Source organism: Trachemys scripta, chromosome 4 (genome assembly GCF_013100865.1).
Source record: "Trachemys scripta elegans isolate TJP31775 chromosome 4, CAS_Tse_1.0, whole genome shotgun sequence".
Taxonomy (NCBI): domain Eukaryota; kingdom Metazoa; phylum Chordata; order Testudines; family Emydidae; genus Trachemys; species Trachemys scripta.
The window spans coordinates 15,803,759-15,822,101 of NC_048301.1; the positions used below are offsets into that span (position 1 = coordinate 15,803,759).

Sequence of the window (18,343 nt, forward strand, 5' to 3'; positions counted from 1 at the left end):
TCTTGTTTATATGTTTGTATCACTTTTGTATTATGAGTTACAGGTATGTACGTATGTCTGTATTTCAAACTTGTGCTATGCTTCTGGGTGACACCCCCAGAGAGTTTGGCATCAGCACTGCCTAGCCTGCTTGATGGCTCATCAAGGAACATCAACTGTACAATTAACCCACTGAAAGGGTCAAGGGCTACACCTTATGACTCAGCAAGGCATGCAGGCGCATGCATATGGATAGAACTCTTCCAGGCCATGTGCTGGGCAGCTTGTGTTCGGAACAAAGGAAGCACAAGCCACGTGGCAAAAGACCATAAAAGGCAGCTGCATCTTTTCCATTTTGTCTTCAGTCCTGCTTCTTACCTCTGGAGTAACCTTTCTTCAAACAAAGTTCTGAACAAAGGACTGAATGACCCATCCAAGCTGTGGATGTGTTCCAGAGGGACTTTTAAGCCAATAAACTCACCAATGCTAGGAGTCTGATACATGAACTTTGAATCTTTGTATGTATGTGAGTGCTTTACCATTTAACATCTCTTCTTGTTCTTTTTTCTTTATAATAAACATTTAGTTTTAGATGTTAAGGATTGGCTGTCAGTGTGGTATTTTGAGTAAGCTCCAAACCTATACTGACCTGGTAAGGTGGCTGGCCATTTGGGGTCAGAAGAACATTTTGTATATGTGAGCAGAGTTTAAATAGTTTCTCACTGTACTGGACCTGTGTGCTGACTGGGGGCGAGAGAACTGGAATGCAATAAAGGGGTGTGATTTCCTTTTTCAGCTTCTCAATAACCAGTGTGGGGGATCGGGAGCACAATTTGTGACTGGCTGGGGAATTTAACTTCAGGGTTACCCACCAGTCTTGGGAGTATCTGCTCTCCCTTTTGCAGCCTGCCCTGAACTTGGCATTTCCAGTAAGGGCTGCCCCAGACACACTGGATCACAGTGTCCATACTTGCTTCTGAATCTATTCAAAAGGCTGGGCTGAGTGGAAGCAACCAGCTCAAGAATTTCCATGAAATTGCCTTGATTGCTAGAGTTACGTATTTCATCATGCCCTGGAAAAGCAATACCACGCAGTGCACGGATACCTTTAAGAGTGTCTCAATATGCTGGCAATTTTCAGCTATGGAGCCTGACGACTAGAAACAAGTTGATCTGCAACGCTTTTTGAACTGCTGATCCTAAGTTTCAAGTAGTTTTGCGATGAAATGAAAACTGCCGTATGCCTGGAACTGAATGGATGTTGTTTTAACAAACTATGAAAATCTTTCCATTTCTTAAAGCTATGCCCAATGAATGTTCTGTTGTTGAATTGTTCTCCTGGTCCAATTTTGCTTTGAGTAGCAAAATGATGGCATGGAAAGCAAAAAACAGAATCCTCTACAACTGAGTACTCAATAAAGGGGTACAAAGAAAACCAACTACAGTTGAAACGTCCACCATTTGTAGGATATAAATCCACCTTAGGCTGTATTGGTTGTTCCTCTTTGTGCAATGAAATAAGCTGTGGAGATGATGTTTTTCCTGTCATGAACAAAACCTTCTGCCCCCGCTGGTGATGTCAGAGCACACAGGACATCCTTAGATATGTAGTTGGTGGCCATTGATATACTGGCACAAGGATCATTATCCTGTTTGTTTTTCTGTGTTGACTGCAGGACAATGTTACTTGAGGAAGCATATGCACAGTTCATTTTCAAGGATGGTTCTTCATTGTCACAGTTTTCATGGTCAGGGGCCTTTCTTTTTTAAAAAAAAAATGATAAAATATTCCTCTGCCCTGGTGGTACAGGTGCCATTGTACACGAGATTATTTTTTTTAAATCAACTTTTAAACACAAAAATAAAATATAATAGTGTAGATTTTATTTTATTACTATATTTGTATTAAATATTATTTAAAGGCAACACAGCAATGCCTTTCAATGAGGCAGTGAATACTTGTGCAATTAATGAAACAAAACCACATGAAACAAAAATAAAAGGTTTTTTTTGTTTGTTTGTTTGTTTTTTACTTTTTTCAGGCTTTGGCTTCGGCACTGAGTAGTAAGGCTCAGGCTTCGGCCCTGGACCTCAGCAAGTCTAACACCATCTCTGGCGATCCCATTAAAATGGAGTTGTGACCAACTTTGGGGTCCCAACCCACAGTTTGAGAACCTCTGATCTACTCTATTTTAGTCAATTGTTTTTCACTCCACTAAAACGGTCTTTACTTAATTTTAACATACATAATTAAGTTTTATTTTCTCTTTTATTAAGAATGGGGATTTATTTTTCTATTTATTTTGGCATTTACATTTATCAGTCACAATCATGTACATGACTCACTAACACTTGACTCCATCGTTACTATAGTATCAGACTTGGAACCGTATTTCTCTCTTTCAAATGTTAAGTTATTTTACAGATATAATTAAAAATACAATTTGAAAATAAGCGACCTTCATCTGCACAGTGTCTAAACGTAGGTATTTCGCTAATGTTAATGACACTCAATATTAAATAGTTGCTTTATTTTTTTTTTCTTGAAATTGGCATGCCTAAGGTGAGTACAAGCTAAGTTTACATTCTAGAAGGCTACTACTATTTGATTGTATCACTTTAAATAATAAATGACAAAGCAGAAGATGGTAATAAAAGTAATAATGATAATTACTTCAGCCAGGGCAGGTTAGACATTTTAGAACTCGCTACTCAAAGAATTAAATTTAAGTATAAGAGAAAATTAAAAAATACATAGACCAGTAAAAAAAAACTAGAACAGTACTGTAATCCTTGAACTTTGAAAGAATAAAATTACAGAGAATATATGTGCATTGCATCTTTTGACAGGAAGTGCCAAGAAGTGACAACAACAACAAAATCCCCTAAACTAGTTAAAAACTATAATAATAATTTTTTAAAATCTCTGGCCTATTATTGTGTATGTTTTCAGGCTGTCAGGGCAACAAGTTTACTTTGTAAGAACCTGAGTTCTTACATAGTGACATAGGAACATTATGAGTTCAGAGTTTACTTACTTTTATTCTCTTATGTAATTCAAATAAACAAGATATTGCGTTATAAAATGAAGCAGACTCTGCCAGAAGCCTGTTTGTGAACTTCAGTGAATACTGAAGTGATGGACTAAAGAATCAAGTGAATATGATGTAAGCAACTTAAATGGATTTTTTTTAATCAAAGTAAAATAAGAGACCAAATAATGACACATCGTTATTAAAAAAACAACAACAACAAAAAAACAACACATACTTACCAGAGAGGACAGAACACCATGTCTAAAAAGCAGAATTCTTCCAACCTCCATCAGTGTGTGTGTAGACACGGGACTGTTTCAACACAAGAATTGGCACAGTGAGCTAATAAACTTCCTGCTGAAGTGAGGAGCACCAACAGGTGGTGGCTAGGGATTATGGGATTTGTAGGAACAGGCTAGGGAAATCAGCAAAAAGAATGTGACTGCCTAAACTTCACATTTTAAATGTGTGTATTGTTCATAAAATTATAATGTGGTATGAAACATGGCGGGGGGGGGGGATAGGTGCCCCTCCTGCCCTCCCTATATGACGCCTTTGCCTGCCTCCCACACCCCCAAAAGCCTGCAAAATTGTCAGGACAAAATTTGAAAAAAAGAGAGCATTATTAAATGTCTTTTCTGCAAAGTTTTCTTAAAAATATTATACAGAAAATTCAACTGTCCTCTGCCAAATTTTGAGACTATTTTTACTCACTAAAGTGTGAAACAGAAGGATTTTAGTCCTGAACTAAGTGTACATCTCAATTCAACCTTAACTGGAACTGGAGTTCCAGTTAGGCTTGACAAAGCCCTGGCTGGGATGATTTAGTTGGGGATTGGTCCTGCTTTGAGCAGGGGGTTGGACTAGATGACCTCCTGAGGTCCCTTCCAACCCTGATATTCTAGGATTCCCACTGATGCCTTCATTACATGCGCTAACAGATGTCTCATCAACGGAACATGCTATTCCCTAATAAATCCACTTGGGGTCACTAACTGACCATCAGTCAATGAATATTTGAAATACCATCTTCATGAAACTAGAGAATCAAAGCTTTTAAAGAAGTTTAATACAGTAATTTGATAGAAGTAATGAGGAATTATCTAATTATTACAAGAACATGTGAAGAACTACCTGTGGACAATCATGCAATTCTAATCTCATTATCTTACTAGCACACATTACTGTATTTGGTAAATGAAAAATTATCTTCTGTTTTTGGCATTACAATAAAGACTTAAAAGAAGTCTTAAACATTTCTGACAACAGTGTTGCCAACTCTCACAATTTCATCACGAATCTCACCATATTTATTGTTTTTCTTAGAGACTCAATTCTTGGAATCAAATGATTACATGAGAATCTCAGCTTTCATTAAAAAAGTAAGTTTCTGGCCCTCACTGTTGTGACACAAAGCTTGAAAACATGACCCCAGTATATCAAGTTAGGAAATTGGAACGCAAATAAACAGCCCAACATTTTTTTTTTAAATCTTGTGATTTTTAAGCTAATCTCATGCTTTTTTGGAGGACCTGAATCAAGATTTGTGAACATTTAGGGTTGACGTTATCAAGACAACGATTCCAAATCTGAGAAGAGGTGTTGCTGTCTCCAAACACAGAAGTCAAGTCACTTGTCACACAACACACACCTGTGTTTGCACTTCAAACATCCAGCAAGCGTCAAAGTCCACACCAGGCTCCACAACAAATGCCATGCTGAGATACTACCCCTTCTCAAATTAATATAGTACTAGCATTTTGGGCCCCAACAGAGTTCCCAAAGCATGATGCAATTATGTAACATGCACCCTATCTGTTCAGCTGCTCAACTAATTTTGTCTTAAATCCATTGTTTTCCCTGTGGGGTTGGTGCATACAGTACACTAAGGCCTGGTCTACACTAACCCCCCAATTCGAACTAAGGTACGCAACTTCAGCTACGTGAATAACATAGCTGAAGTCGACGTACCTTAGCTCGAACTTACCGCGGTCCAGACGCGGCAGGCAGGCTCCCCTGTCGACTCCGCGTACTCCTCGTGCCGAGCAGGATTACCGAAGACGACGAGGAGGACTTCTGGGTTCGATTTATCGCATCCAGACAAGACGCGATAAATCGAACCCAGAAGTTCAATTGCCTGCCACCGAACCAGCGCATAAGTATAGACAAGCCCTAAGTGTGGAAACTACATAAACTAAAACAAATCCACTTACCTAATACAAGTTTTGCAGAATTTTTATCGGGTTTGCTAGTAATAGACTTGTGTTTATTGAACAAGTATTACTGCTTTCATAACTCATCTGTTTTGTCCTTTCGGATCCTGTAAGAAAATCATAATGCTAATTTCTACTATCTCCATCACTGCCATAGCAACAGACATAATTATATGCTTATTAGATTAGGCTCCCCGATTATCCAAAATCACCAGTATCTGAATCTGCCTATCTCCCTGTCTAGCAAACAATTTGCCAATTTTAGTTTATTAGGGAGAGGTAAATAATGAAGAGGACAGGTGACTGATACAGAGTGATCTGGATTGCTTGGTAAACTGGGCACAAGCAAACAATATGTGTTTTAATATTGTAAATGTAAATGTATACATCTAGGAACAAAGAGTATAGGCCATACTTACAGGATGGGGGTCTCTATTCTGGGAAGCAGTGACTCTGAAAAAGATTTGGGGGTTGTGATGGATAATCAGCTGAACATCAGCTCCAAGTGTGACACTATGGCCAAAAGAGCTAATGCAATCCCGGGATGCATAAACTGGGGAATTCTGAGTAGGAGTAGAGTGGTTATTTTACCTCCGTAGTTGGCACTGGTGAGACCACTGCTGTAAAACTGTGTCCAGCCTAGAACATACAATTCAAAAAGGATGTTTATAACTTGCAGAAGGTTCAGAGAAGAGCCACAAGAATGATTAATGGATTAGAAAACATACCTTATAGAGCTAAATAGATTGAGCTCCTTGAGTCTAACAAAGAAAAGGTTGAGGGGGTGACTTGATTACAATCTACAAATATTTACATGATGAAAAAATATTTAATAATGGGCTCTTCAATCTAGCAGAGAAAGTTATAACACAATCCAATGGTTGGAAGTTCAAGCTAGACACATTCAGAGTGGAAATAAGGTGTAAATGTTTAAGGATGAGAGTACAGTTTCCAACAGGACCGTGGTGGATTCTCCATCACTGCCAATTTTTAAATCAAGAATGGATGTTTTTCTAAAAAATAGACACTAAGGATTATTTTTGGGACGCTCTATGGCATGTGTTATACAGAAGGTCAGAGTGGACGATAGATTCTAAGGCCTGAAAGGAACATTACTATGACTTTATGAGGTCACTTTGCCAATTTGTTAATTGCTTACCAATTATAAGGCACTTATTCCTTTGTATTTATTAATTCTTGTTGAAAAGCCATGCAGGAGATTTTGGCAATAACGGACAGATCTGGAAACAAGAAGAGTGTGATAGTTCTGGCTGTATGAGGGAAGGAGATGTGTGTTCACAATTACAGACACTACAGAAGTATAAAAGAAAACTTTAAGACTTTGCATATCAATGCAAAGTGCTGCTGAGGCCAAATAAAAAATAAACCATGAATGGTTTCAGCAAATGATGGAGAACAGGAGCCTTTATTGAACATTTTGTTACAGTATTTTTCTTTAAATTGACTCCCAATTATATGAATAATTCTAGTGTTCGGGTAGCTGAGATCCTATGGTACTTCACTACAGAACCAAGCAGAAGCAACAGCAGATTACAGTAAAATACAATCTAAGTAAAACAAAAATAAAATATAGATCTCCCACATTTACAAATAAGAGTTTATTCCAAATAGTAACTGAACCCCAAACCCTAAACTATGACTACAGTCATTCAAACAATGACGGCATAGTAATAACCAGACATTGCATAAGATTGTTTAGTTTAGTGCATTTTAGTGTCACTGAAAGAGATACTAACAGCATTGGCTAGAACCAAACAAAGCACATGCAGTTCCTGGACAAAATTTTACATGGGCCACGTTGTTTCGACAGCACCACAGTGCATCCAAGCTATTCCAGTATTCATCTGTTTTGAGAAGACTTCAAGTTATGTTTAGTGATGTGGAAAACTGTCCCTGAAGAATTGGTTTTCCTGGTGATCAAACTAATGTCTAAAAAAATTAAAGGCTAGTGCATTAAAATGCCATGTCACTTAACTAGCTTCCATGATATTTCTATTGCAATATAAGGTATATATCCAATTATAGGACCCAGTTCATGAAAGCACTTGTGTCTGAACTCAAATTAAACAGGTGCTTAAGTGATTTTGTGGATAAGAATGTTTCTTGAATATGGGCCACAAAAATTAACTACAAGTGCTATATGTTGAAAGTCAAATGACAAAATAAAAATCTAAGATTAAAACTAAATTCTTAAAGATAAATTGCTGATAAGCATTTTATAACCTAACACCCTCTTACTCTGACGATTCATTAATGTTACTTTCTCTACATCTGACACGTGGAAACAGTAAATGATTAGCTTAATTCAACCTCACCTCGGTTTTTGACACTGGAAACACAGGATATTAAAAAGATCAACACTCTCTTCCTGAACTTTGAATTGAACTCAGAATTCCTGAGAATCATCATTCCTCTTTATGTGTAGCAAACAGCTGTGAAACAGGCTAAGAAAGTATGTCTTTCATCAATCTCTACTGGCTAGGTCACAGAGGACAACAGCCTATTACCGCTACAGTTAGTTAGCTCAAGTGGCAAGAGGTCTATGCTGGGGAGTCTAAAGATTCCAATTCTACTCATGACCCATGTAGTGGTCAATAGGGTTTCTGGGTTTTTTCAGTTTGCTTTCTTTAAAACTTAGGAAATTTGTATTTTTTTATATATATTAAAAGAATATTAAGATTGCAAAATTGAACACTCAAAAGTGAGGAAATGCCAGAATTAAGGTTCCCTGCACGAAGTTAATTTGGCCCCCTTTTGCTTAGGCATTATGACAGTCTTTAATTACATGATCATACTGTTACAGGGTCCTTTGGAAAGTACGTACTGAGTCAGGAGCTGACTCAATTTGAGACTCAACTCCCCACCAATATATGTTTATTGAGACCAATGAAGTGAATAGAGCTATGGCTGAGGGGATAATTTGAGAGGGAAGCAACCCTAGCAGCTGGAGTATATAAATTGAGAGGAAGAAAGCTCAGGGGAGAGCAGAGAGCCCGAGGAAGGCAGAGAGAGTCAGAACTGGCTGTTGCTAGTCCTGTTCCCATCCCCAGAAGTAAATCGGGGAGATGGCTGGGGCAGGGTAAATATACGTAAATAGTACTACAGGTGGTGACCTGCTTGACCACCACAATAAAACACAATGCTGGTGAAGGATAACTGAAGTGGTGTGACAGACCCCATCTCATTCAATGCACAGGATGGACAGTACTCAGGGAATGAACCAGGATTGTATAATGAAGACGACTTATCTGTAGGACCCTCTACCTCATCTATTACAGAAGTAGGAAGTTATGCAGCAAATGAGGCAGGGGATTCAAAAAAGAAAAATGAAGGTGTTGTTTCAGCTGCCTTAACCACCACTCTGGAGAACTGGATTCTATCCCTGCCTCTATCATGTGAGCTGTGAGATTCTGGGCAAGTCACATAAACCAAAATTTTCACAGGTGGCCATTAACTGTGTTCCTCGTTTTCTGCATACCCAATATGAGATACCTGGGGATTGATTTGCAGAAGTGCTTAGCATTCTCAATTGCAACTCAATGGGACCTGTGGTCTGAACATATCAAGGCCTATAAAACTTATCACCCTTGACAATTTTGGACTTCACTCCCCATGTGTAAAATGGGGATAATAAATACATACCACCTTATTTCACATGGATATTGTAAAGAAATTAATTCATGTTTGTGAAGCATTATCAGCTACTACAGTGATGAGCACCAGAGAAAACAAGAAGACAGTTCTTTCTCTGAAGAGTTTACCATCTAGAAACTGATCATGCCCCAGAATCCTTTGTGCCATCTCCTTTGATGCACTGCTACACTCAGAATAAATGTACATGAGAAATATTTGTGAAATATTATTTGCATTGCTAAAGAAACTCACTACATATAACTGTGCAAAAAACAGAGAGACTCTTAGAGGAAGAAATTACAGAAGTAATGGGCCAAGGGGAATAAAATACACCAAAGCCTACATTCATATATAGGACAGCATATTTAAGGCCAATTCTGCCTTTGCTTCATATTTGCTTCATGCTTTGTCAGAGCAGTATGATACATACGTATGTACAGCTATAGTATGTCAAACCATAATCACCATTTTAAAAAATTCTCAAAACCCCATTAACAGCAGTAGGGGCTACTCCTTCTACATTCATTTGGAAACTAAAAGTTCGAGTGCTCAAGGTGTTTCTATTTTGTGCCATTTCTGAAATTTGGAACAGAACACTGTACAAGAAAGTTTTGATACTGGTGGTACTGTAGAGTTAAATCATGGTTTTCTCCCACTTCAATATATACGGATCTTGAAGATATGAGAGAATAAAAGGAAGCATATTTTTATTGGTGTATTATCAGCAACATGGATGCTATTATAACCAAAGAAATAAGAACCGTTTCAACTTAGTTTGGCGGAAAGACAAGAGGTGAAGATGTTGGTGATCAGGATCGTCTTTCTTTTTCAAGGAGCAGCCTCAGCAGGACAGCTCTGAGACTAAATGTATTCCTCAATAACTGCCAGGAATAAAATCTCATAAAATCCTATTCTTGTACCAAACAGGATATGGAAGATACCAAGAAGTTGGCCAATGTCTATGCATATGTGAGAAAATCTTGAGCTCCAACTGGTACATGTTGCAATCAAGGTATTTTCCTCATGGGGCTTTCTAGGGAACATCAAAAAGGGTATGCTGTACACAGAGATGTGTAATATCAGTAATTTACATCTGATGAGAGAATAGAACCACCAAGGACTACTCAACATAAGCCAAGATGTCAGCACAAGCTGGGCACCATCCAGTGTGCAGGCAATCAGTATGGTCTTTTACTGCTAGGGTCATGAAACACACTGTACAACCACCCCCACTTCTCCCTCCCCCCCTCCCCACAGACCCTGCCCCAGAACCCGTCCCCCACACACAAACCCTGCCCCGGAACCCCTCCCCCACACACAAACCCTGCCCCAGAAGCCCACCACACACACACACACACACACAGACCCTGCCCCGGAACCCCTCCCCCCCACACACAGACCCTGCCCCACCACCCCAGAGATCCTGCCCCAGCATCCCTCCCCCCACACAGACTCTGCCCCAGAGCCCTACGCCCTTTGACTCCCCGCAATGGTCCTCCCCCCGAACTGTTCCCCGGCCGCTCCTCTCACACACCAGTTCTACTCCCTGCGGCTGCCTCTTCCTCCTCTCCCCGCCCTTCCCGGCCCGCTCGCACCCACGTGCGCCGGGCCCGGCACGGGGACATAACGTCACCTTGAGCCGCCTGCCTGCCTGCCTCCCTGGCCCCCGATAGACACGCGCACGCTGTACGCCGCACCCAAACCCCGTCCTCAACCGCCGCTCACCCTACCCGGCTGCTGCCCTCAGTCCCGCCCCGCCCAGCCCAGCCCAGCCGGCCATTGGCCGCTTCTGCGCGGAGTGTCGGGCCAGCTCGGCTCTCACGATTGGGTACCAGCTCGGGAACGCGGGCAGAGGGATTGGTCCGGAAGGGGGGGCGGGGGGAGGCTCACTGGGCTGTGGGCGGGGCGGCCTGGCACGTAGGGGTCACCCCTCCCCCATAGCGGGGTACCCGGAACGTAGGGGGTCACCCCTATGGGCCGGGCCTTGGCCCGGATAAACCGGCTCCCCGGCTCAGAGGGTGTCCGGGAGACGCAGGCCCTTGGGGGCGGTGCTACGAACAGTCCCAGGTCACTGCCCCCCCCGCCAGCCCGGGTGTGGGTCAGTCACGGGACACCACAGACAGGCCCAGGTGGGCAGTGCCATGAAGCGCAGTGGGCCCAAAGCCAGCCTGTACAGACCAGGGCTGCAGTGCTATGCTGCGACACTGCCCGGCCCCACCTACGCCGCGGGGCGCGGTTAGGGTTACCAGGCGTGGCCTGGTTGAAAAGGGACCCTGGCGGCTCCGGTCAGCACTGCCAACCAGGCCGTTAAAAGTCCGGTCGGCAGCGCTAAGGCACCGCGCTGCGCCCCTGAAGCAGCCAGCAGATCCAGCTCCTAGACCGGGTAGCCACGGGGCTCCGCGTGCTGTCCCTGCCCCAAGCACCAGCTCCACACTCCCATTGGCCGGGAAACTTGGCCAATGGAAGCTGGGGGGGGGGGGGCAGTGCCTGCAGGCAAGAGCAGCGCACGGAGTCTCCTGGTCCCACCACCTAGGAGCCGGACCTGCTGCTGGCCGCTTCCAGGGCACAGCGTGGAACCAGGACAGGCAGGAAACCTGCTTTAACCCTGCAGCACTGCTGACCGGGAGCCACCCGATGTAAGCCAGTGTCCCAAGCCAGTGTCCCAGCCCTGAGCCGCCCTAATCCGTAGCCCCCTCCTGCACCTCAAATCCCTCATCCCTGACCCCACCCCAGAGCCCACACCCCCAGCCGGAGCCCTCACCTCCTCTCGCATCCCTACCAACTGTCTCAGCCTGGAGCCCCCTCCCGCACTCTGAACTCCTCATTTATGGCTCCACTCCAGAGCCCGCACTCTCAGCCAGAGCCCTCACCTCCTCCCATACCCCAGCCCCGAGCCAGTCCAGTGAAAATGAGCAAGTGAGGGTGGGGAGAGTGAGTGACAGAGGGAGGGGGGGAATGGAGTGAGCAGGGGGTGGGACCTCAAAGCAGGGGCGGGGCATGGGTGGGGCCTCGGAGGGAGAGCAGGACAAGGGTGTTCGGTTTTGTGCAGTAGAAAGTTGGCAACGCTAGCTGTAAGTGGTGGTTTGTCACTGTCCCAGCGCCACATGCCTGTGGTCCATGACTGTTCATAGCACTGCACCTGTTTTGTACATGGTGGCCTTAGGCCCGTTGCTCTTCATGGCAATGCGCCTAGGGTTGCCAACTTTCTAATCGCACAAAGCCGAACACCCTAGCACTGCCCCTTCCCCAAAGCCCTGCCCCCGCTCACTACATTCCCCTCCCTCAGTGGCTCACTCTCCCCCACCCTCGCTTTCACTGGGCTGGGGCAGGGGATTAGGGTGCAGGTGCTGATTTTTCAGTGTTTGTAGTTGAAAATACAGCAACAATTACAAAGTAGGGCACAGAATCTCTGTGCATTAAATTAAGAATTTTTAAAATAGTGGTTCATTTAATTTGCACTCTTCATTTGTATCTGATCTAGATTTTAAGTGGGGACTAAGTTTTCCTTTATAGATGTATGGGATCGAGGCAACAGACAGCATCAACAAAAATCATAATATGCCAGTAGTGAGCATAGAAACTTAAAATCAGTGGGATTATAGATTTTAGGAACCAGAGATGTAGAAGTTCTTATAGGATCAGGATCTACAACATGTGTGACACACAGAACCATGCAGGCTTGAGAAATCACAGGGATACTACTTAGGAAATCCAAGTAGGAAGGTAGGAGCAGAAGGAAAAGGAGAGTACATGGTGGATAGAGAGGAGATAGTCAGTCTACGCTTAAGGATAGCCTAAGACAAATATTAACCCCACCCCACCCCAAAAATCAAATAGCTGTAGGTCAGTATTTCCTATAACTTTTTGTTATTACATTTATCCAAATGGGGGGGGTGGGGTTAAATATAAACATTCCAGTAATAAAAAAGTGGAAAAGATAAATGAGTTTAAAACTCAGAAAAGCCAGAAGAACAAAAACAGCCTTACATATACAAATTATATTAGTATAATTAAGTAATTCTCCTTATTTATTTTTACAAATACCTAAGCTTATAGAAATTGAAAGAATTTTAAAAATCAAACTTATCTTTTAGCATTAAAGTTTTTAATTTACATTTTTTCCCCAAAACAGATGAGTGGAAATGACTAACCTTTGATTTTATAACTTATTTCTAGTCAGTTTCAAGTTCTTTTGCAATAACTGAATGGTGTTAAATATGGGTTACAAATATTGCAAGTGAAAATTTATTTTTAAAATAAAAGTGTTTGCAGCAGGATTTTTTAAAACAGTATAGAAACATTTCCATTAATTTAGTTGCCACTGCCATTTTTTTAAAACACATGCACACACCCAAAACTTTTGAGTCACATTTGAGCTGACTGTGTACATTTTAGTGTTTTTCTGACATGTAAAACAAGGACTTAAGCTAAAGCCAATAATATGGTCAAGTCACATGGGTAATAACTGTAGAACCACGCATAGTAAACACATGACTTGTTCTTCAGTCTTGATAAGATTTTTTTTTTTTTTAAACAACCCTGGTCACATAGGGTAAGCAGAAGTTGATATCAGAAGGCCAGCGTACTGACATTTCAATTATCTGTCACTGTAAAGCAAAGCTTAATTTTTGTGTACCCTGAGTAGCTGGAGCTGGAGATACTTAATGTTAATAAATGTAAACTTTTATTCATGCTGCAGTATGACCATTAATCTACCCATTTCACATTACAGTGCAGTTACTTTGTTATTTAAGTTATTCTGGCAGCATTATAATTTGTTTTGATTAGTGCATTCTTATTTAGGAACATCCTGTAATATTGTGAGAAACAGTCAGTCAACTTTCTTTGTAATTCACAACAATGCTGATATTCTGTGAACCAAGATTTCAATAGAGATAAATTTATTTCTAATTGGTTTCTTATTAGTGTAATATATTTGGTATAGCTTTCTACATTCATGACAAGTTACTGACAAATAGCTTACTTGAGTACAGAAGCCTGCTATCCATTGTGATGGGGCAAGGCCAGATGGCTACAGTAAAGTCGTGAGGAACAGGTATGTTAGCCCCAGGCTAAACAAATCCCTGGTACCATGGTAACCAAATGGCAGTTGCTCCAGGTTAATCAAGACACCTGGGTCCAATTAAGATCCTTCTAGAAGGCAGGAGAGACAGCTAGATTGATTGGGACACCTGAAGCCAATTAAGGACTGTCTGGAGCTAGTTAAAAGCCTCCCAGTTAGTCAGTGTGGTGTGGGTGCCAGGAGCTATAGGAGGGAGTGGTGTTGTTGGAGGAATGAAGTAGTATGATGCTATATCATGTGCAAGGAAGAAGGCCCTAAGGTAATTGTGAAGAAGATATTGAGTGGGGGCTGCTGTGGGGAAGTAGCCCATTGAATTGTACGTGCCCTATTTCCAAAAAGTCAGCTTTCATAGCTGCTAAGTTTAGGGTCCCTGGGCTGGAGCCTGGAGTAGAGGTTGGGCCTGGGCTTCCCCCCCCCTCCCTGATTAATCACTGATACTGGGAGACAACAGAGCCTGTGTGAGGGAGGGTTGTTTCTCCTCACCTCCCTTGCTGGCTTATGATGAAAATGGCTCAGTAGACTGTGACCCTTGCCTCTAGAGAGAAGGGCTATGTGAAGGGTCACAGTGAGCCTCTAAGGCTAGCAAAAATCTGTCAGGAAATGCAGGACCCATGGAGTCAAGGACAGAACTTTGTCACACCATGCAGACATCACTTTTAGTAGTGACACAGAAGACAAAACCCCACACCCTGAATTAGTCTGTGTGTGTGTATTTTTTGTTCTGTAACAGTTGTTTCATGGGTCAGATTTTTTTTCCTGAGTTGTGCATTTAAAATCTAATAGTATATAATGTATAAACACAGTACAGCCATAATAAAGACCTAAATCACATGCTTAGTTCTACAGTGATATAACAGCCTTTCAAAATAGCTATAAAAATGTACAAGCTCAAACACAAAATGTACTCTGCTGCCTTTTGACTATGATTGATCATGAAATGCTAATGATGTTTTACTAATTTTAGGTGAGTGGGCAAGAAGAATTTTTCCAGAATAATATAAAAATGCTGTGGAAACAGACATACACTGTTTAAGGGCCTGCAAATCCAATCTAGGTCGGTGGACTCCCATTGAAGTCAATAGGACGCTGCACAGGTGCAAGAGTCTGCCTGCCTGATTCTGATTGCAGGATCAGGGCCTAAGTAATTAATTTTGCAGCAACTAGAAGACTGAGTGAAATCCTGGCTGCATTGAAATCAGTGGCAAAATACTCTAAAGTCTATGTATAGATTGCTAGATGACATAATTTTGAAGACTTTAAAACATGGCACGAAAACTTTGGGTTCGTCTGCTCACACTCCAGGAGCATCGGTCCCCAACTGTCAGAGCGTGGCTTCCCTCTGTGACCAATCTGGCTGGCCACTAGATTGATCCAGATTCTGGATTGGTAACTATAAACATCAACTGGCGGGGGGTGTGTGTGTGGAAAGCATATGCTAACTGCTGTATTCTCAATAAATGCAGCGTTTTTGCCTTCTCCCCTATAAAAGATCCTGTGTGCTTTGTATAGAATAACACATGTCATAGTGATAGGGCTACTGCACCTCTGTCCCCATTTTGGTCTCTGAGTGCACCCCCTCAGAGGTTAGGTCTCATGCATTTACCTCCTCTGGGGTGGAATTCCACAGTTCTGCCATTCTTAGAGTGGGATCTGGTGGGCTACAGTACCTTCTATATCTACCATGCCTATCCAGCAGGTCCAACTGGGTTTGGCATCTACAGTTCTTCCCTTCAGCAATATGTGACCAGTGTTACATACAGTTGCCAGTCAGCTTTCTTAAAACTAAAGCATTGTTTATTCCCACAGTAGGAACAAAGCCTAAGAGAAAAAGGATTTTCAAAACAAAGTGTCTAAACACGTCTTTCTTATTGAAGGCTTCCCATTTGATGATAAAACAGACAGGGTGTCTGTGTGTTAGTTTGATTTCCCAGCACAGCTATCCCAGCAACTACCATCCTCTCTCCCAAGAGTCCCTTTTTAAACTGCACTAGTCCTTCTGATCATCTTTTGTTGCTGAGTCTTTTCCTATCCAATGTTGTTTAACAACCCATTCGTGTTGACTAAGGAGGGGCTTGTCTTGAGCTGTTTTTCTTCCTGCTTGTTTGTCCAGACAAACCCCCCCCATTACAAAACCAACATGTTCATATAATAAATATTCTCAATAACTAGGTCATTCATTATTCATAAATTATTACAAAGTAGCTGGATCAGCATTCACATCATACTCCCTGTCAGTGCCCAGGCCAGGGAAGCTAATGATCCAACCCGTGGTCCAAATTTGGTGATGAATCTTGGTCACATGCCACTTGAGGCACCTACGAAGAAGACAGAGTTGACATCTTATCTGCTGAGAAATTATTCTGCCTCTCTCATAGAATTATCAGTTATTAAGTGGACTGAGTTTTAAATTGCACTTTTGTTGGGGAGGTTATAATTTTTATTTATTGACCTGGGGCCTGATCCCCTTGAAATCAACAGCCACTGAGAATATTAGCATCTGTCATGAGTGGGCTTCACAATTTCAAATTAATATGAGAAAAGCATTGTGTATTTGGACCAGTTAGTTACAGTCTCAGAATTGCTATATTATTATAAACAATGCATCCACTAACAGTGTCGTATCAAATGCTGATTGTGAAATAAGCATTTGCAGTGACTAGCAAGGGGTGGGAGCTGTGTCCAGACAGGCCTGTCAATGGAAAGAATTGAAGCAAGGAGCCAAACCTAATTATAATAATTTTATATTTTTCCTTCAACTCTGTATTAATGAGGTTAGTCAGCTTGAAGTCTAGACACGATAGTGATACAGTAATGAGGACAACTCAGCAGCAGCTGTTGCTATAACATAACTGGGATGGCACCCACCAGTCTGCATACTAAATTGGTACTGTTTGTGCTCTTACCACTATACCAAAGATATTGGCAACAGTTGCATTTTCAACTCTTAAAACATTTAACATACTGAATTTTGGCATATCACAGCCTCAGCCCTAAATAAATATTTTTAGTTCTTAAAATAAAGTCAGTGACAATTTCAGTTACACAAACTAAAAAAAAAAACAGTTGTAGTTTTTAGTCATAACTAAGTCAGTTTAGTTTAAATCAACAACAAAAATACTTAGTAATCATTGGACCATAATTAATCAGTTGGTGGTGGTTTATTTTCTAAAACATGAGGTTACTACAGATAGATGCAAGCAGAGTCTGAATGAGCTCTCCCCTGACATTTAGTGGTGAGCTGTGGAAATAGACTTCAGGAGCTGATCTCGTTTGCATGGGTACACCCACCCTGCCTAGGTGCTCAGCATGATCAGATTTATTGCCCAAATGATCTCTTGTGGCTGGTGTTGGATCCCCAGTCTCCTTGTTATTGAGGTAGGAGTAATAAAGGGTTGTTATCCTTGTTGTGTGAACCGAGGGCAGCAGAACTGTACGTGGCATACCCCAATGGAGGGACCCACCCTCAACTGAATGGTACTCACTAAGCAGGGGACATGCATTCCAAAGCCCAATTTAGGGGGTAGATAGGTAGGTACTTGTATCTGGTGGTGTAGGCCCTGTTTAAGGGTCTTAAACACCATTTGACTGTTCCTCTCTCCACTGTATAATAAAAGAGCTAATTTAGATTCAATTGAGAGCCTTGTTACATACTGCAGAGCTGAAATCACTGATACCTAGGTCTAAGTAGCAGACCTACTTTAGGACAGTGTCTCTATTGCAAGAGACTGCCCAGTATGCACCAGCAGTGAGGCTCCCGCGCTAATAGCTGAAATCACTTAGAACTGTGTTAAGTTGGGGGCCCTGAAGACATCTTGGTGGGTGGCATGTGGAGAGGTGCAGCAAGCAGCCAGCAGGGTGGCTGGCAGAGAGGTGTGGCAAGGACTTCCTGAGGGGAAAAGGACACTGCCCAACTTACTTGGGGGTGGGTGTTTTGCTCATGAACCCTAGTTGCAGTGTTTTCCCAAATTAATGCTAAGTTACTGCCCTCCTTTTATTAAAAGTTTTTGCTACACTCAGACTCTGTGCTTGTGAGAGGGGAAGCATTGCCTCTTAGAGGCACCCAAAGGGTGGTGTGTAATTGTCCCAGGTCACTGGGTGGGGGCTCGAGACAGTTTGCGTTGTATTGTTGAAAAGGAACCCCTAGATACTGAACCCAGCCCTTGTTGCTGCTGGCTCCACCTGGCAGAAAAGACACACACACACTTTAACTAACAGCCCTAATATATATATTTAATCTGTTAACTCACATGATTAAAAAAATTAATTGTGATTAAAAAAATAAAAATCAATCAGTTTTAATCACACTTAAAAAATAAATTGGTATTCTATTTTTTTAATGAAAATGTATTAAATATTGGGGATGTTTTTCTACATTTTCA

At 41.9% G+C, this 18,343-nt stretch overlaps 1 protein-coding gene across 12 annotated transcripts in view; it reads right to left on the reverse strand.

Moving 5' to 3' along the window:
* WDR89 (WD repeat domain 89) overlaps positions 1 to 10,553 on the reverse strand; it is a 33,990-nt gene extending 23,437 nt beyond the window's left edge. The window contains exons 1-6 of one of the 12 annotated variants that reach the window (XM_034768398.1): positions 10,416 to 10,543; positions 6,387 to 6,468; positions 5,819 to 5,866; positions 5,647 to 5,680; positions 5,228 to 5,334; positions 3,254 to 3,326 (exon numbers count right to left, since the gene is read on the reverse strand). The gene's annotated coding sequence lies outside the window, so the exon portion shown is untranslated. Of the gene's footprint in view, positions 1 to 3,253; positions 3,327 to 5,227; positions 5,335 to 5,646; positions 5,681 to 5,818; positions 5,941 to 6,386; positions 7,881 to 10,415 lie in introns of those variants that run through there. The other 11 variants (XM_034768401.1, XM_034768397.1, XM_034768405.1 and 8 more) reach the window with 11 other exon arrangements.
* Between the last annotated feature and the right edge of the window lie 7,790 nt (positions 10,554 to 18,343).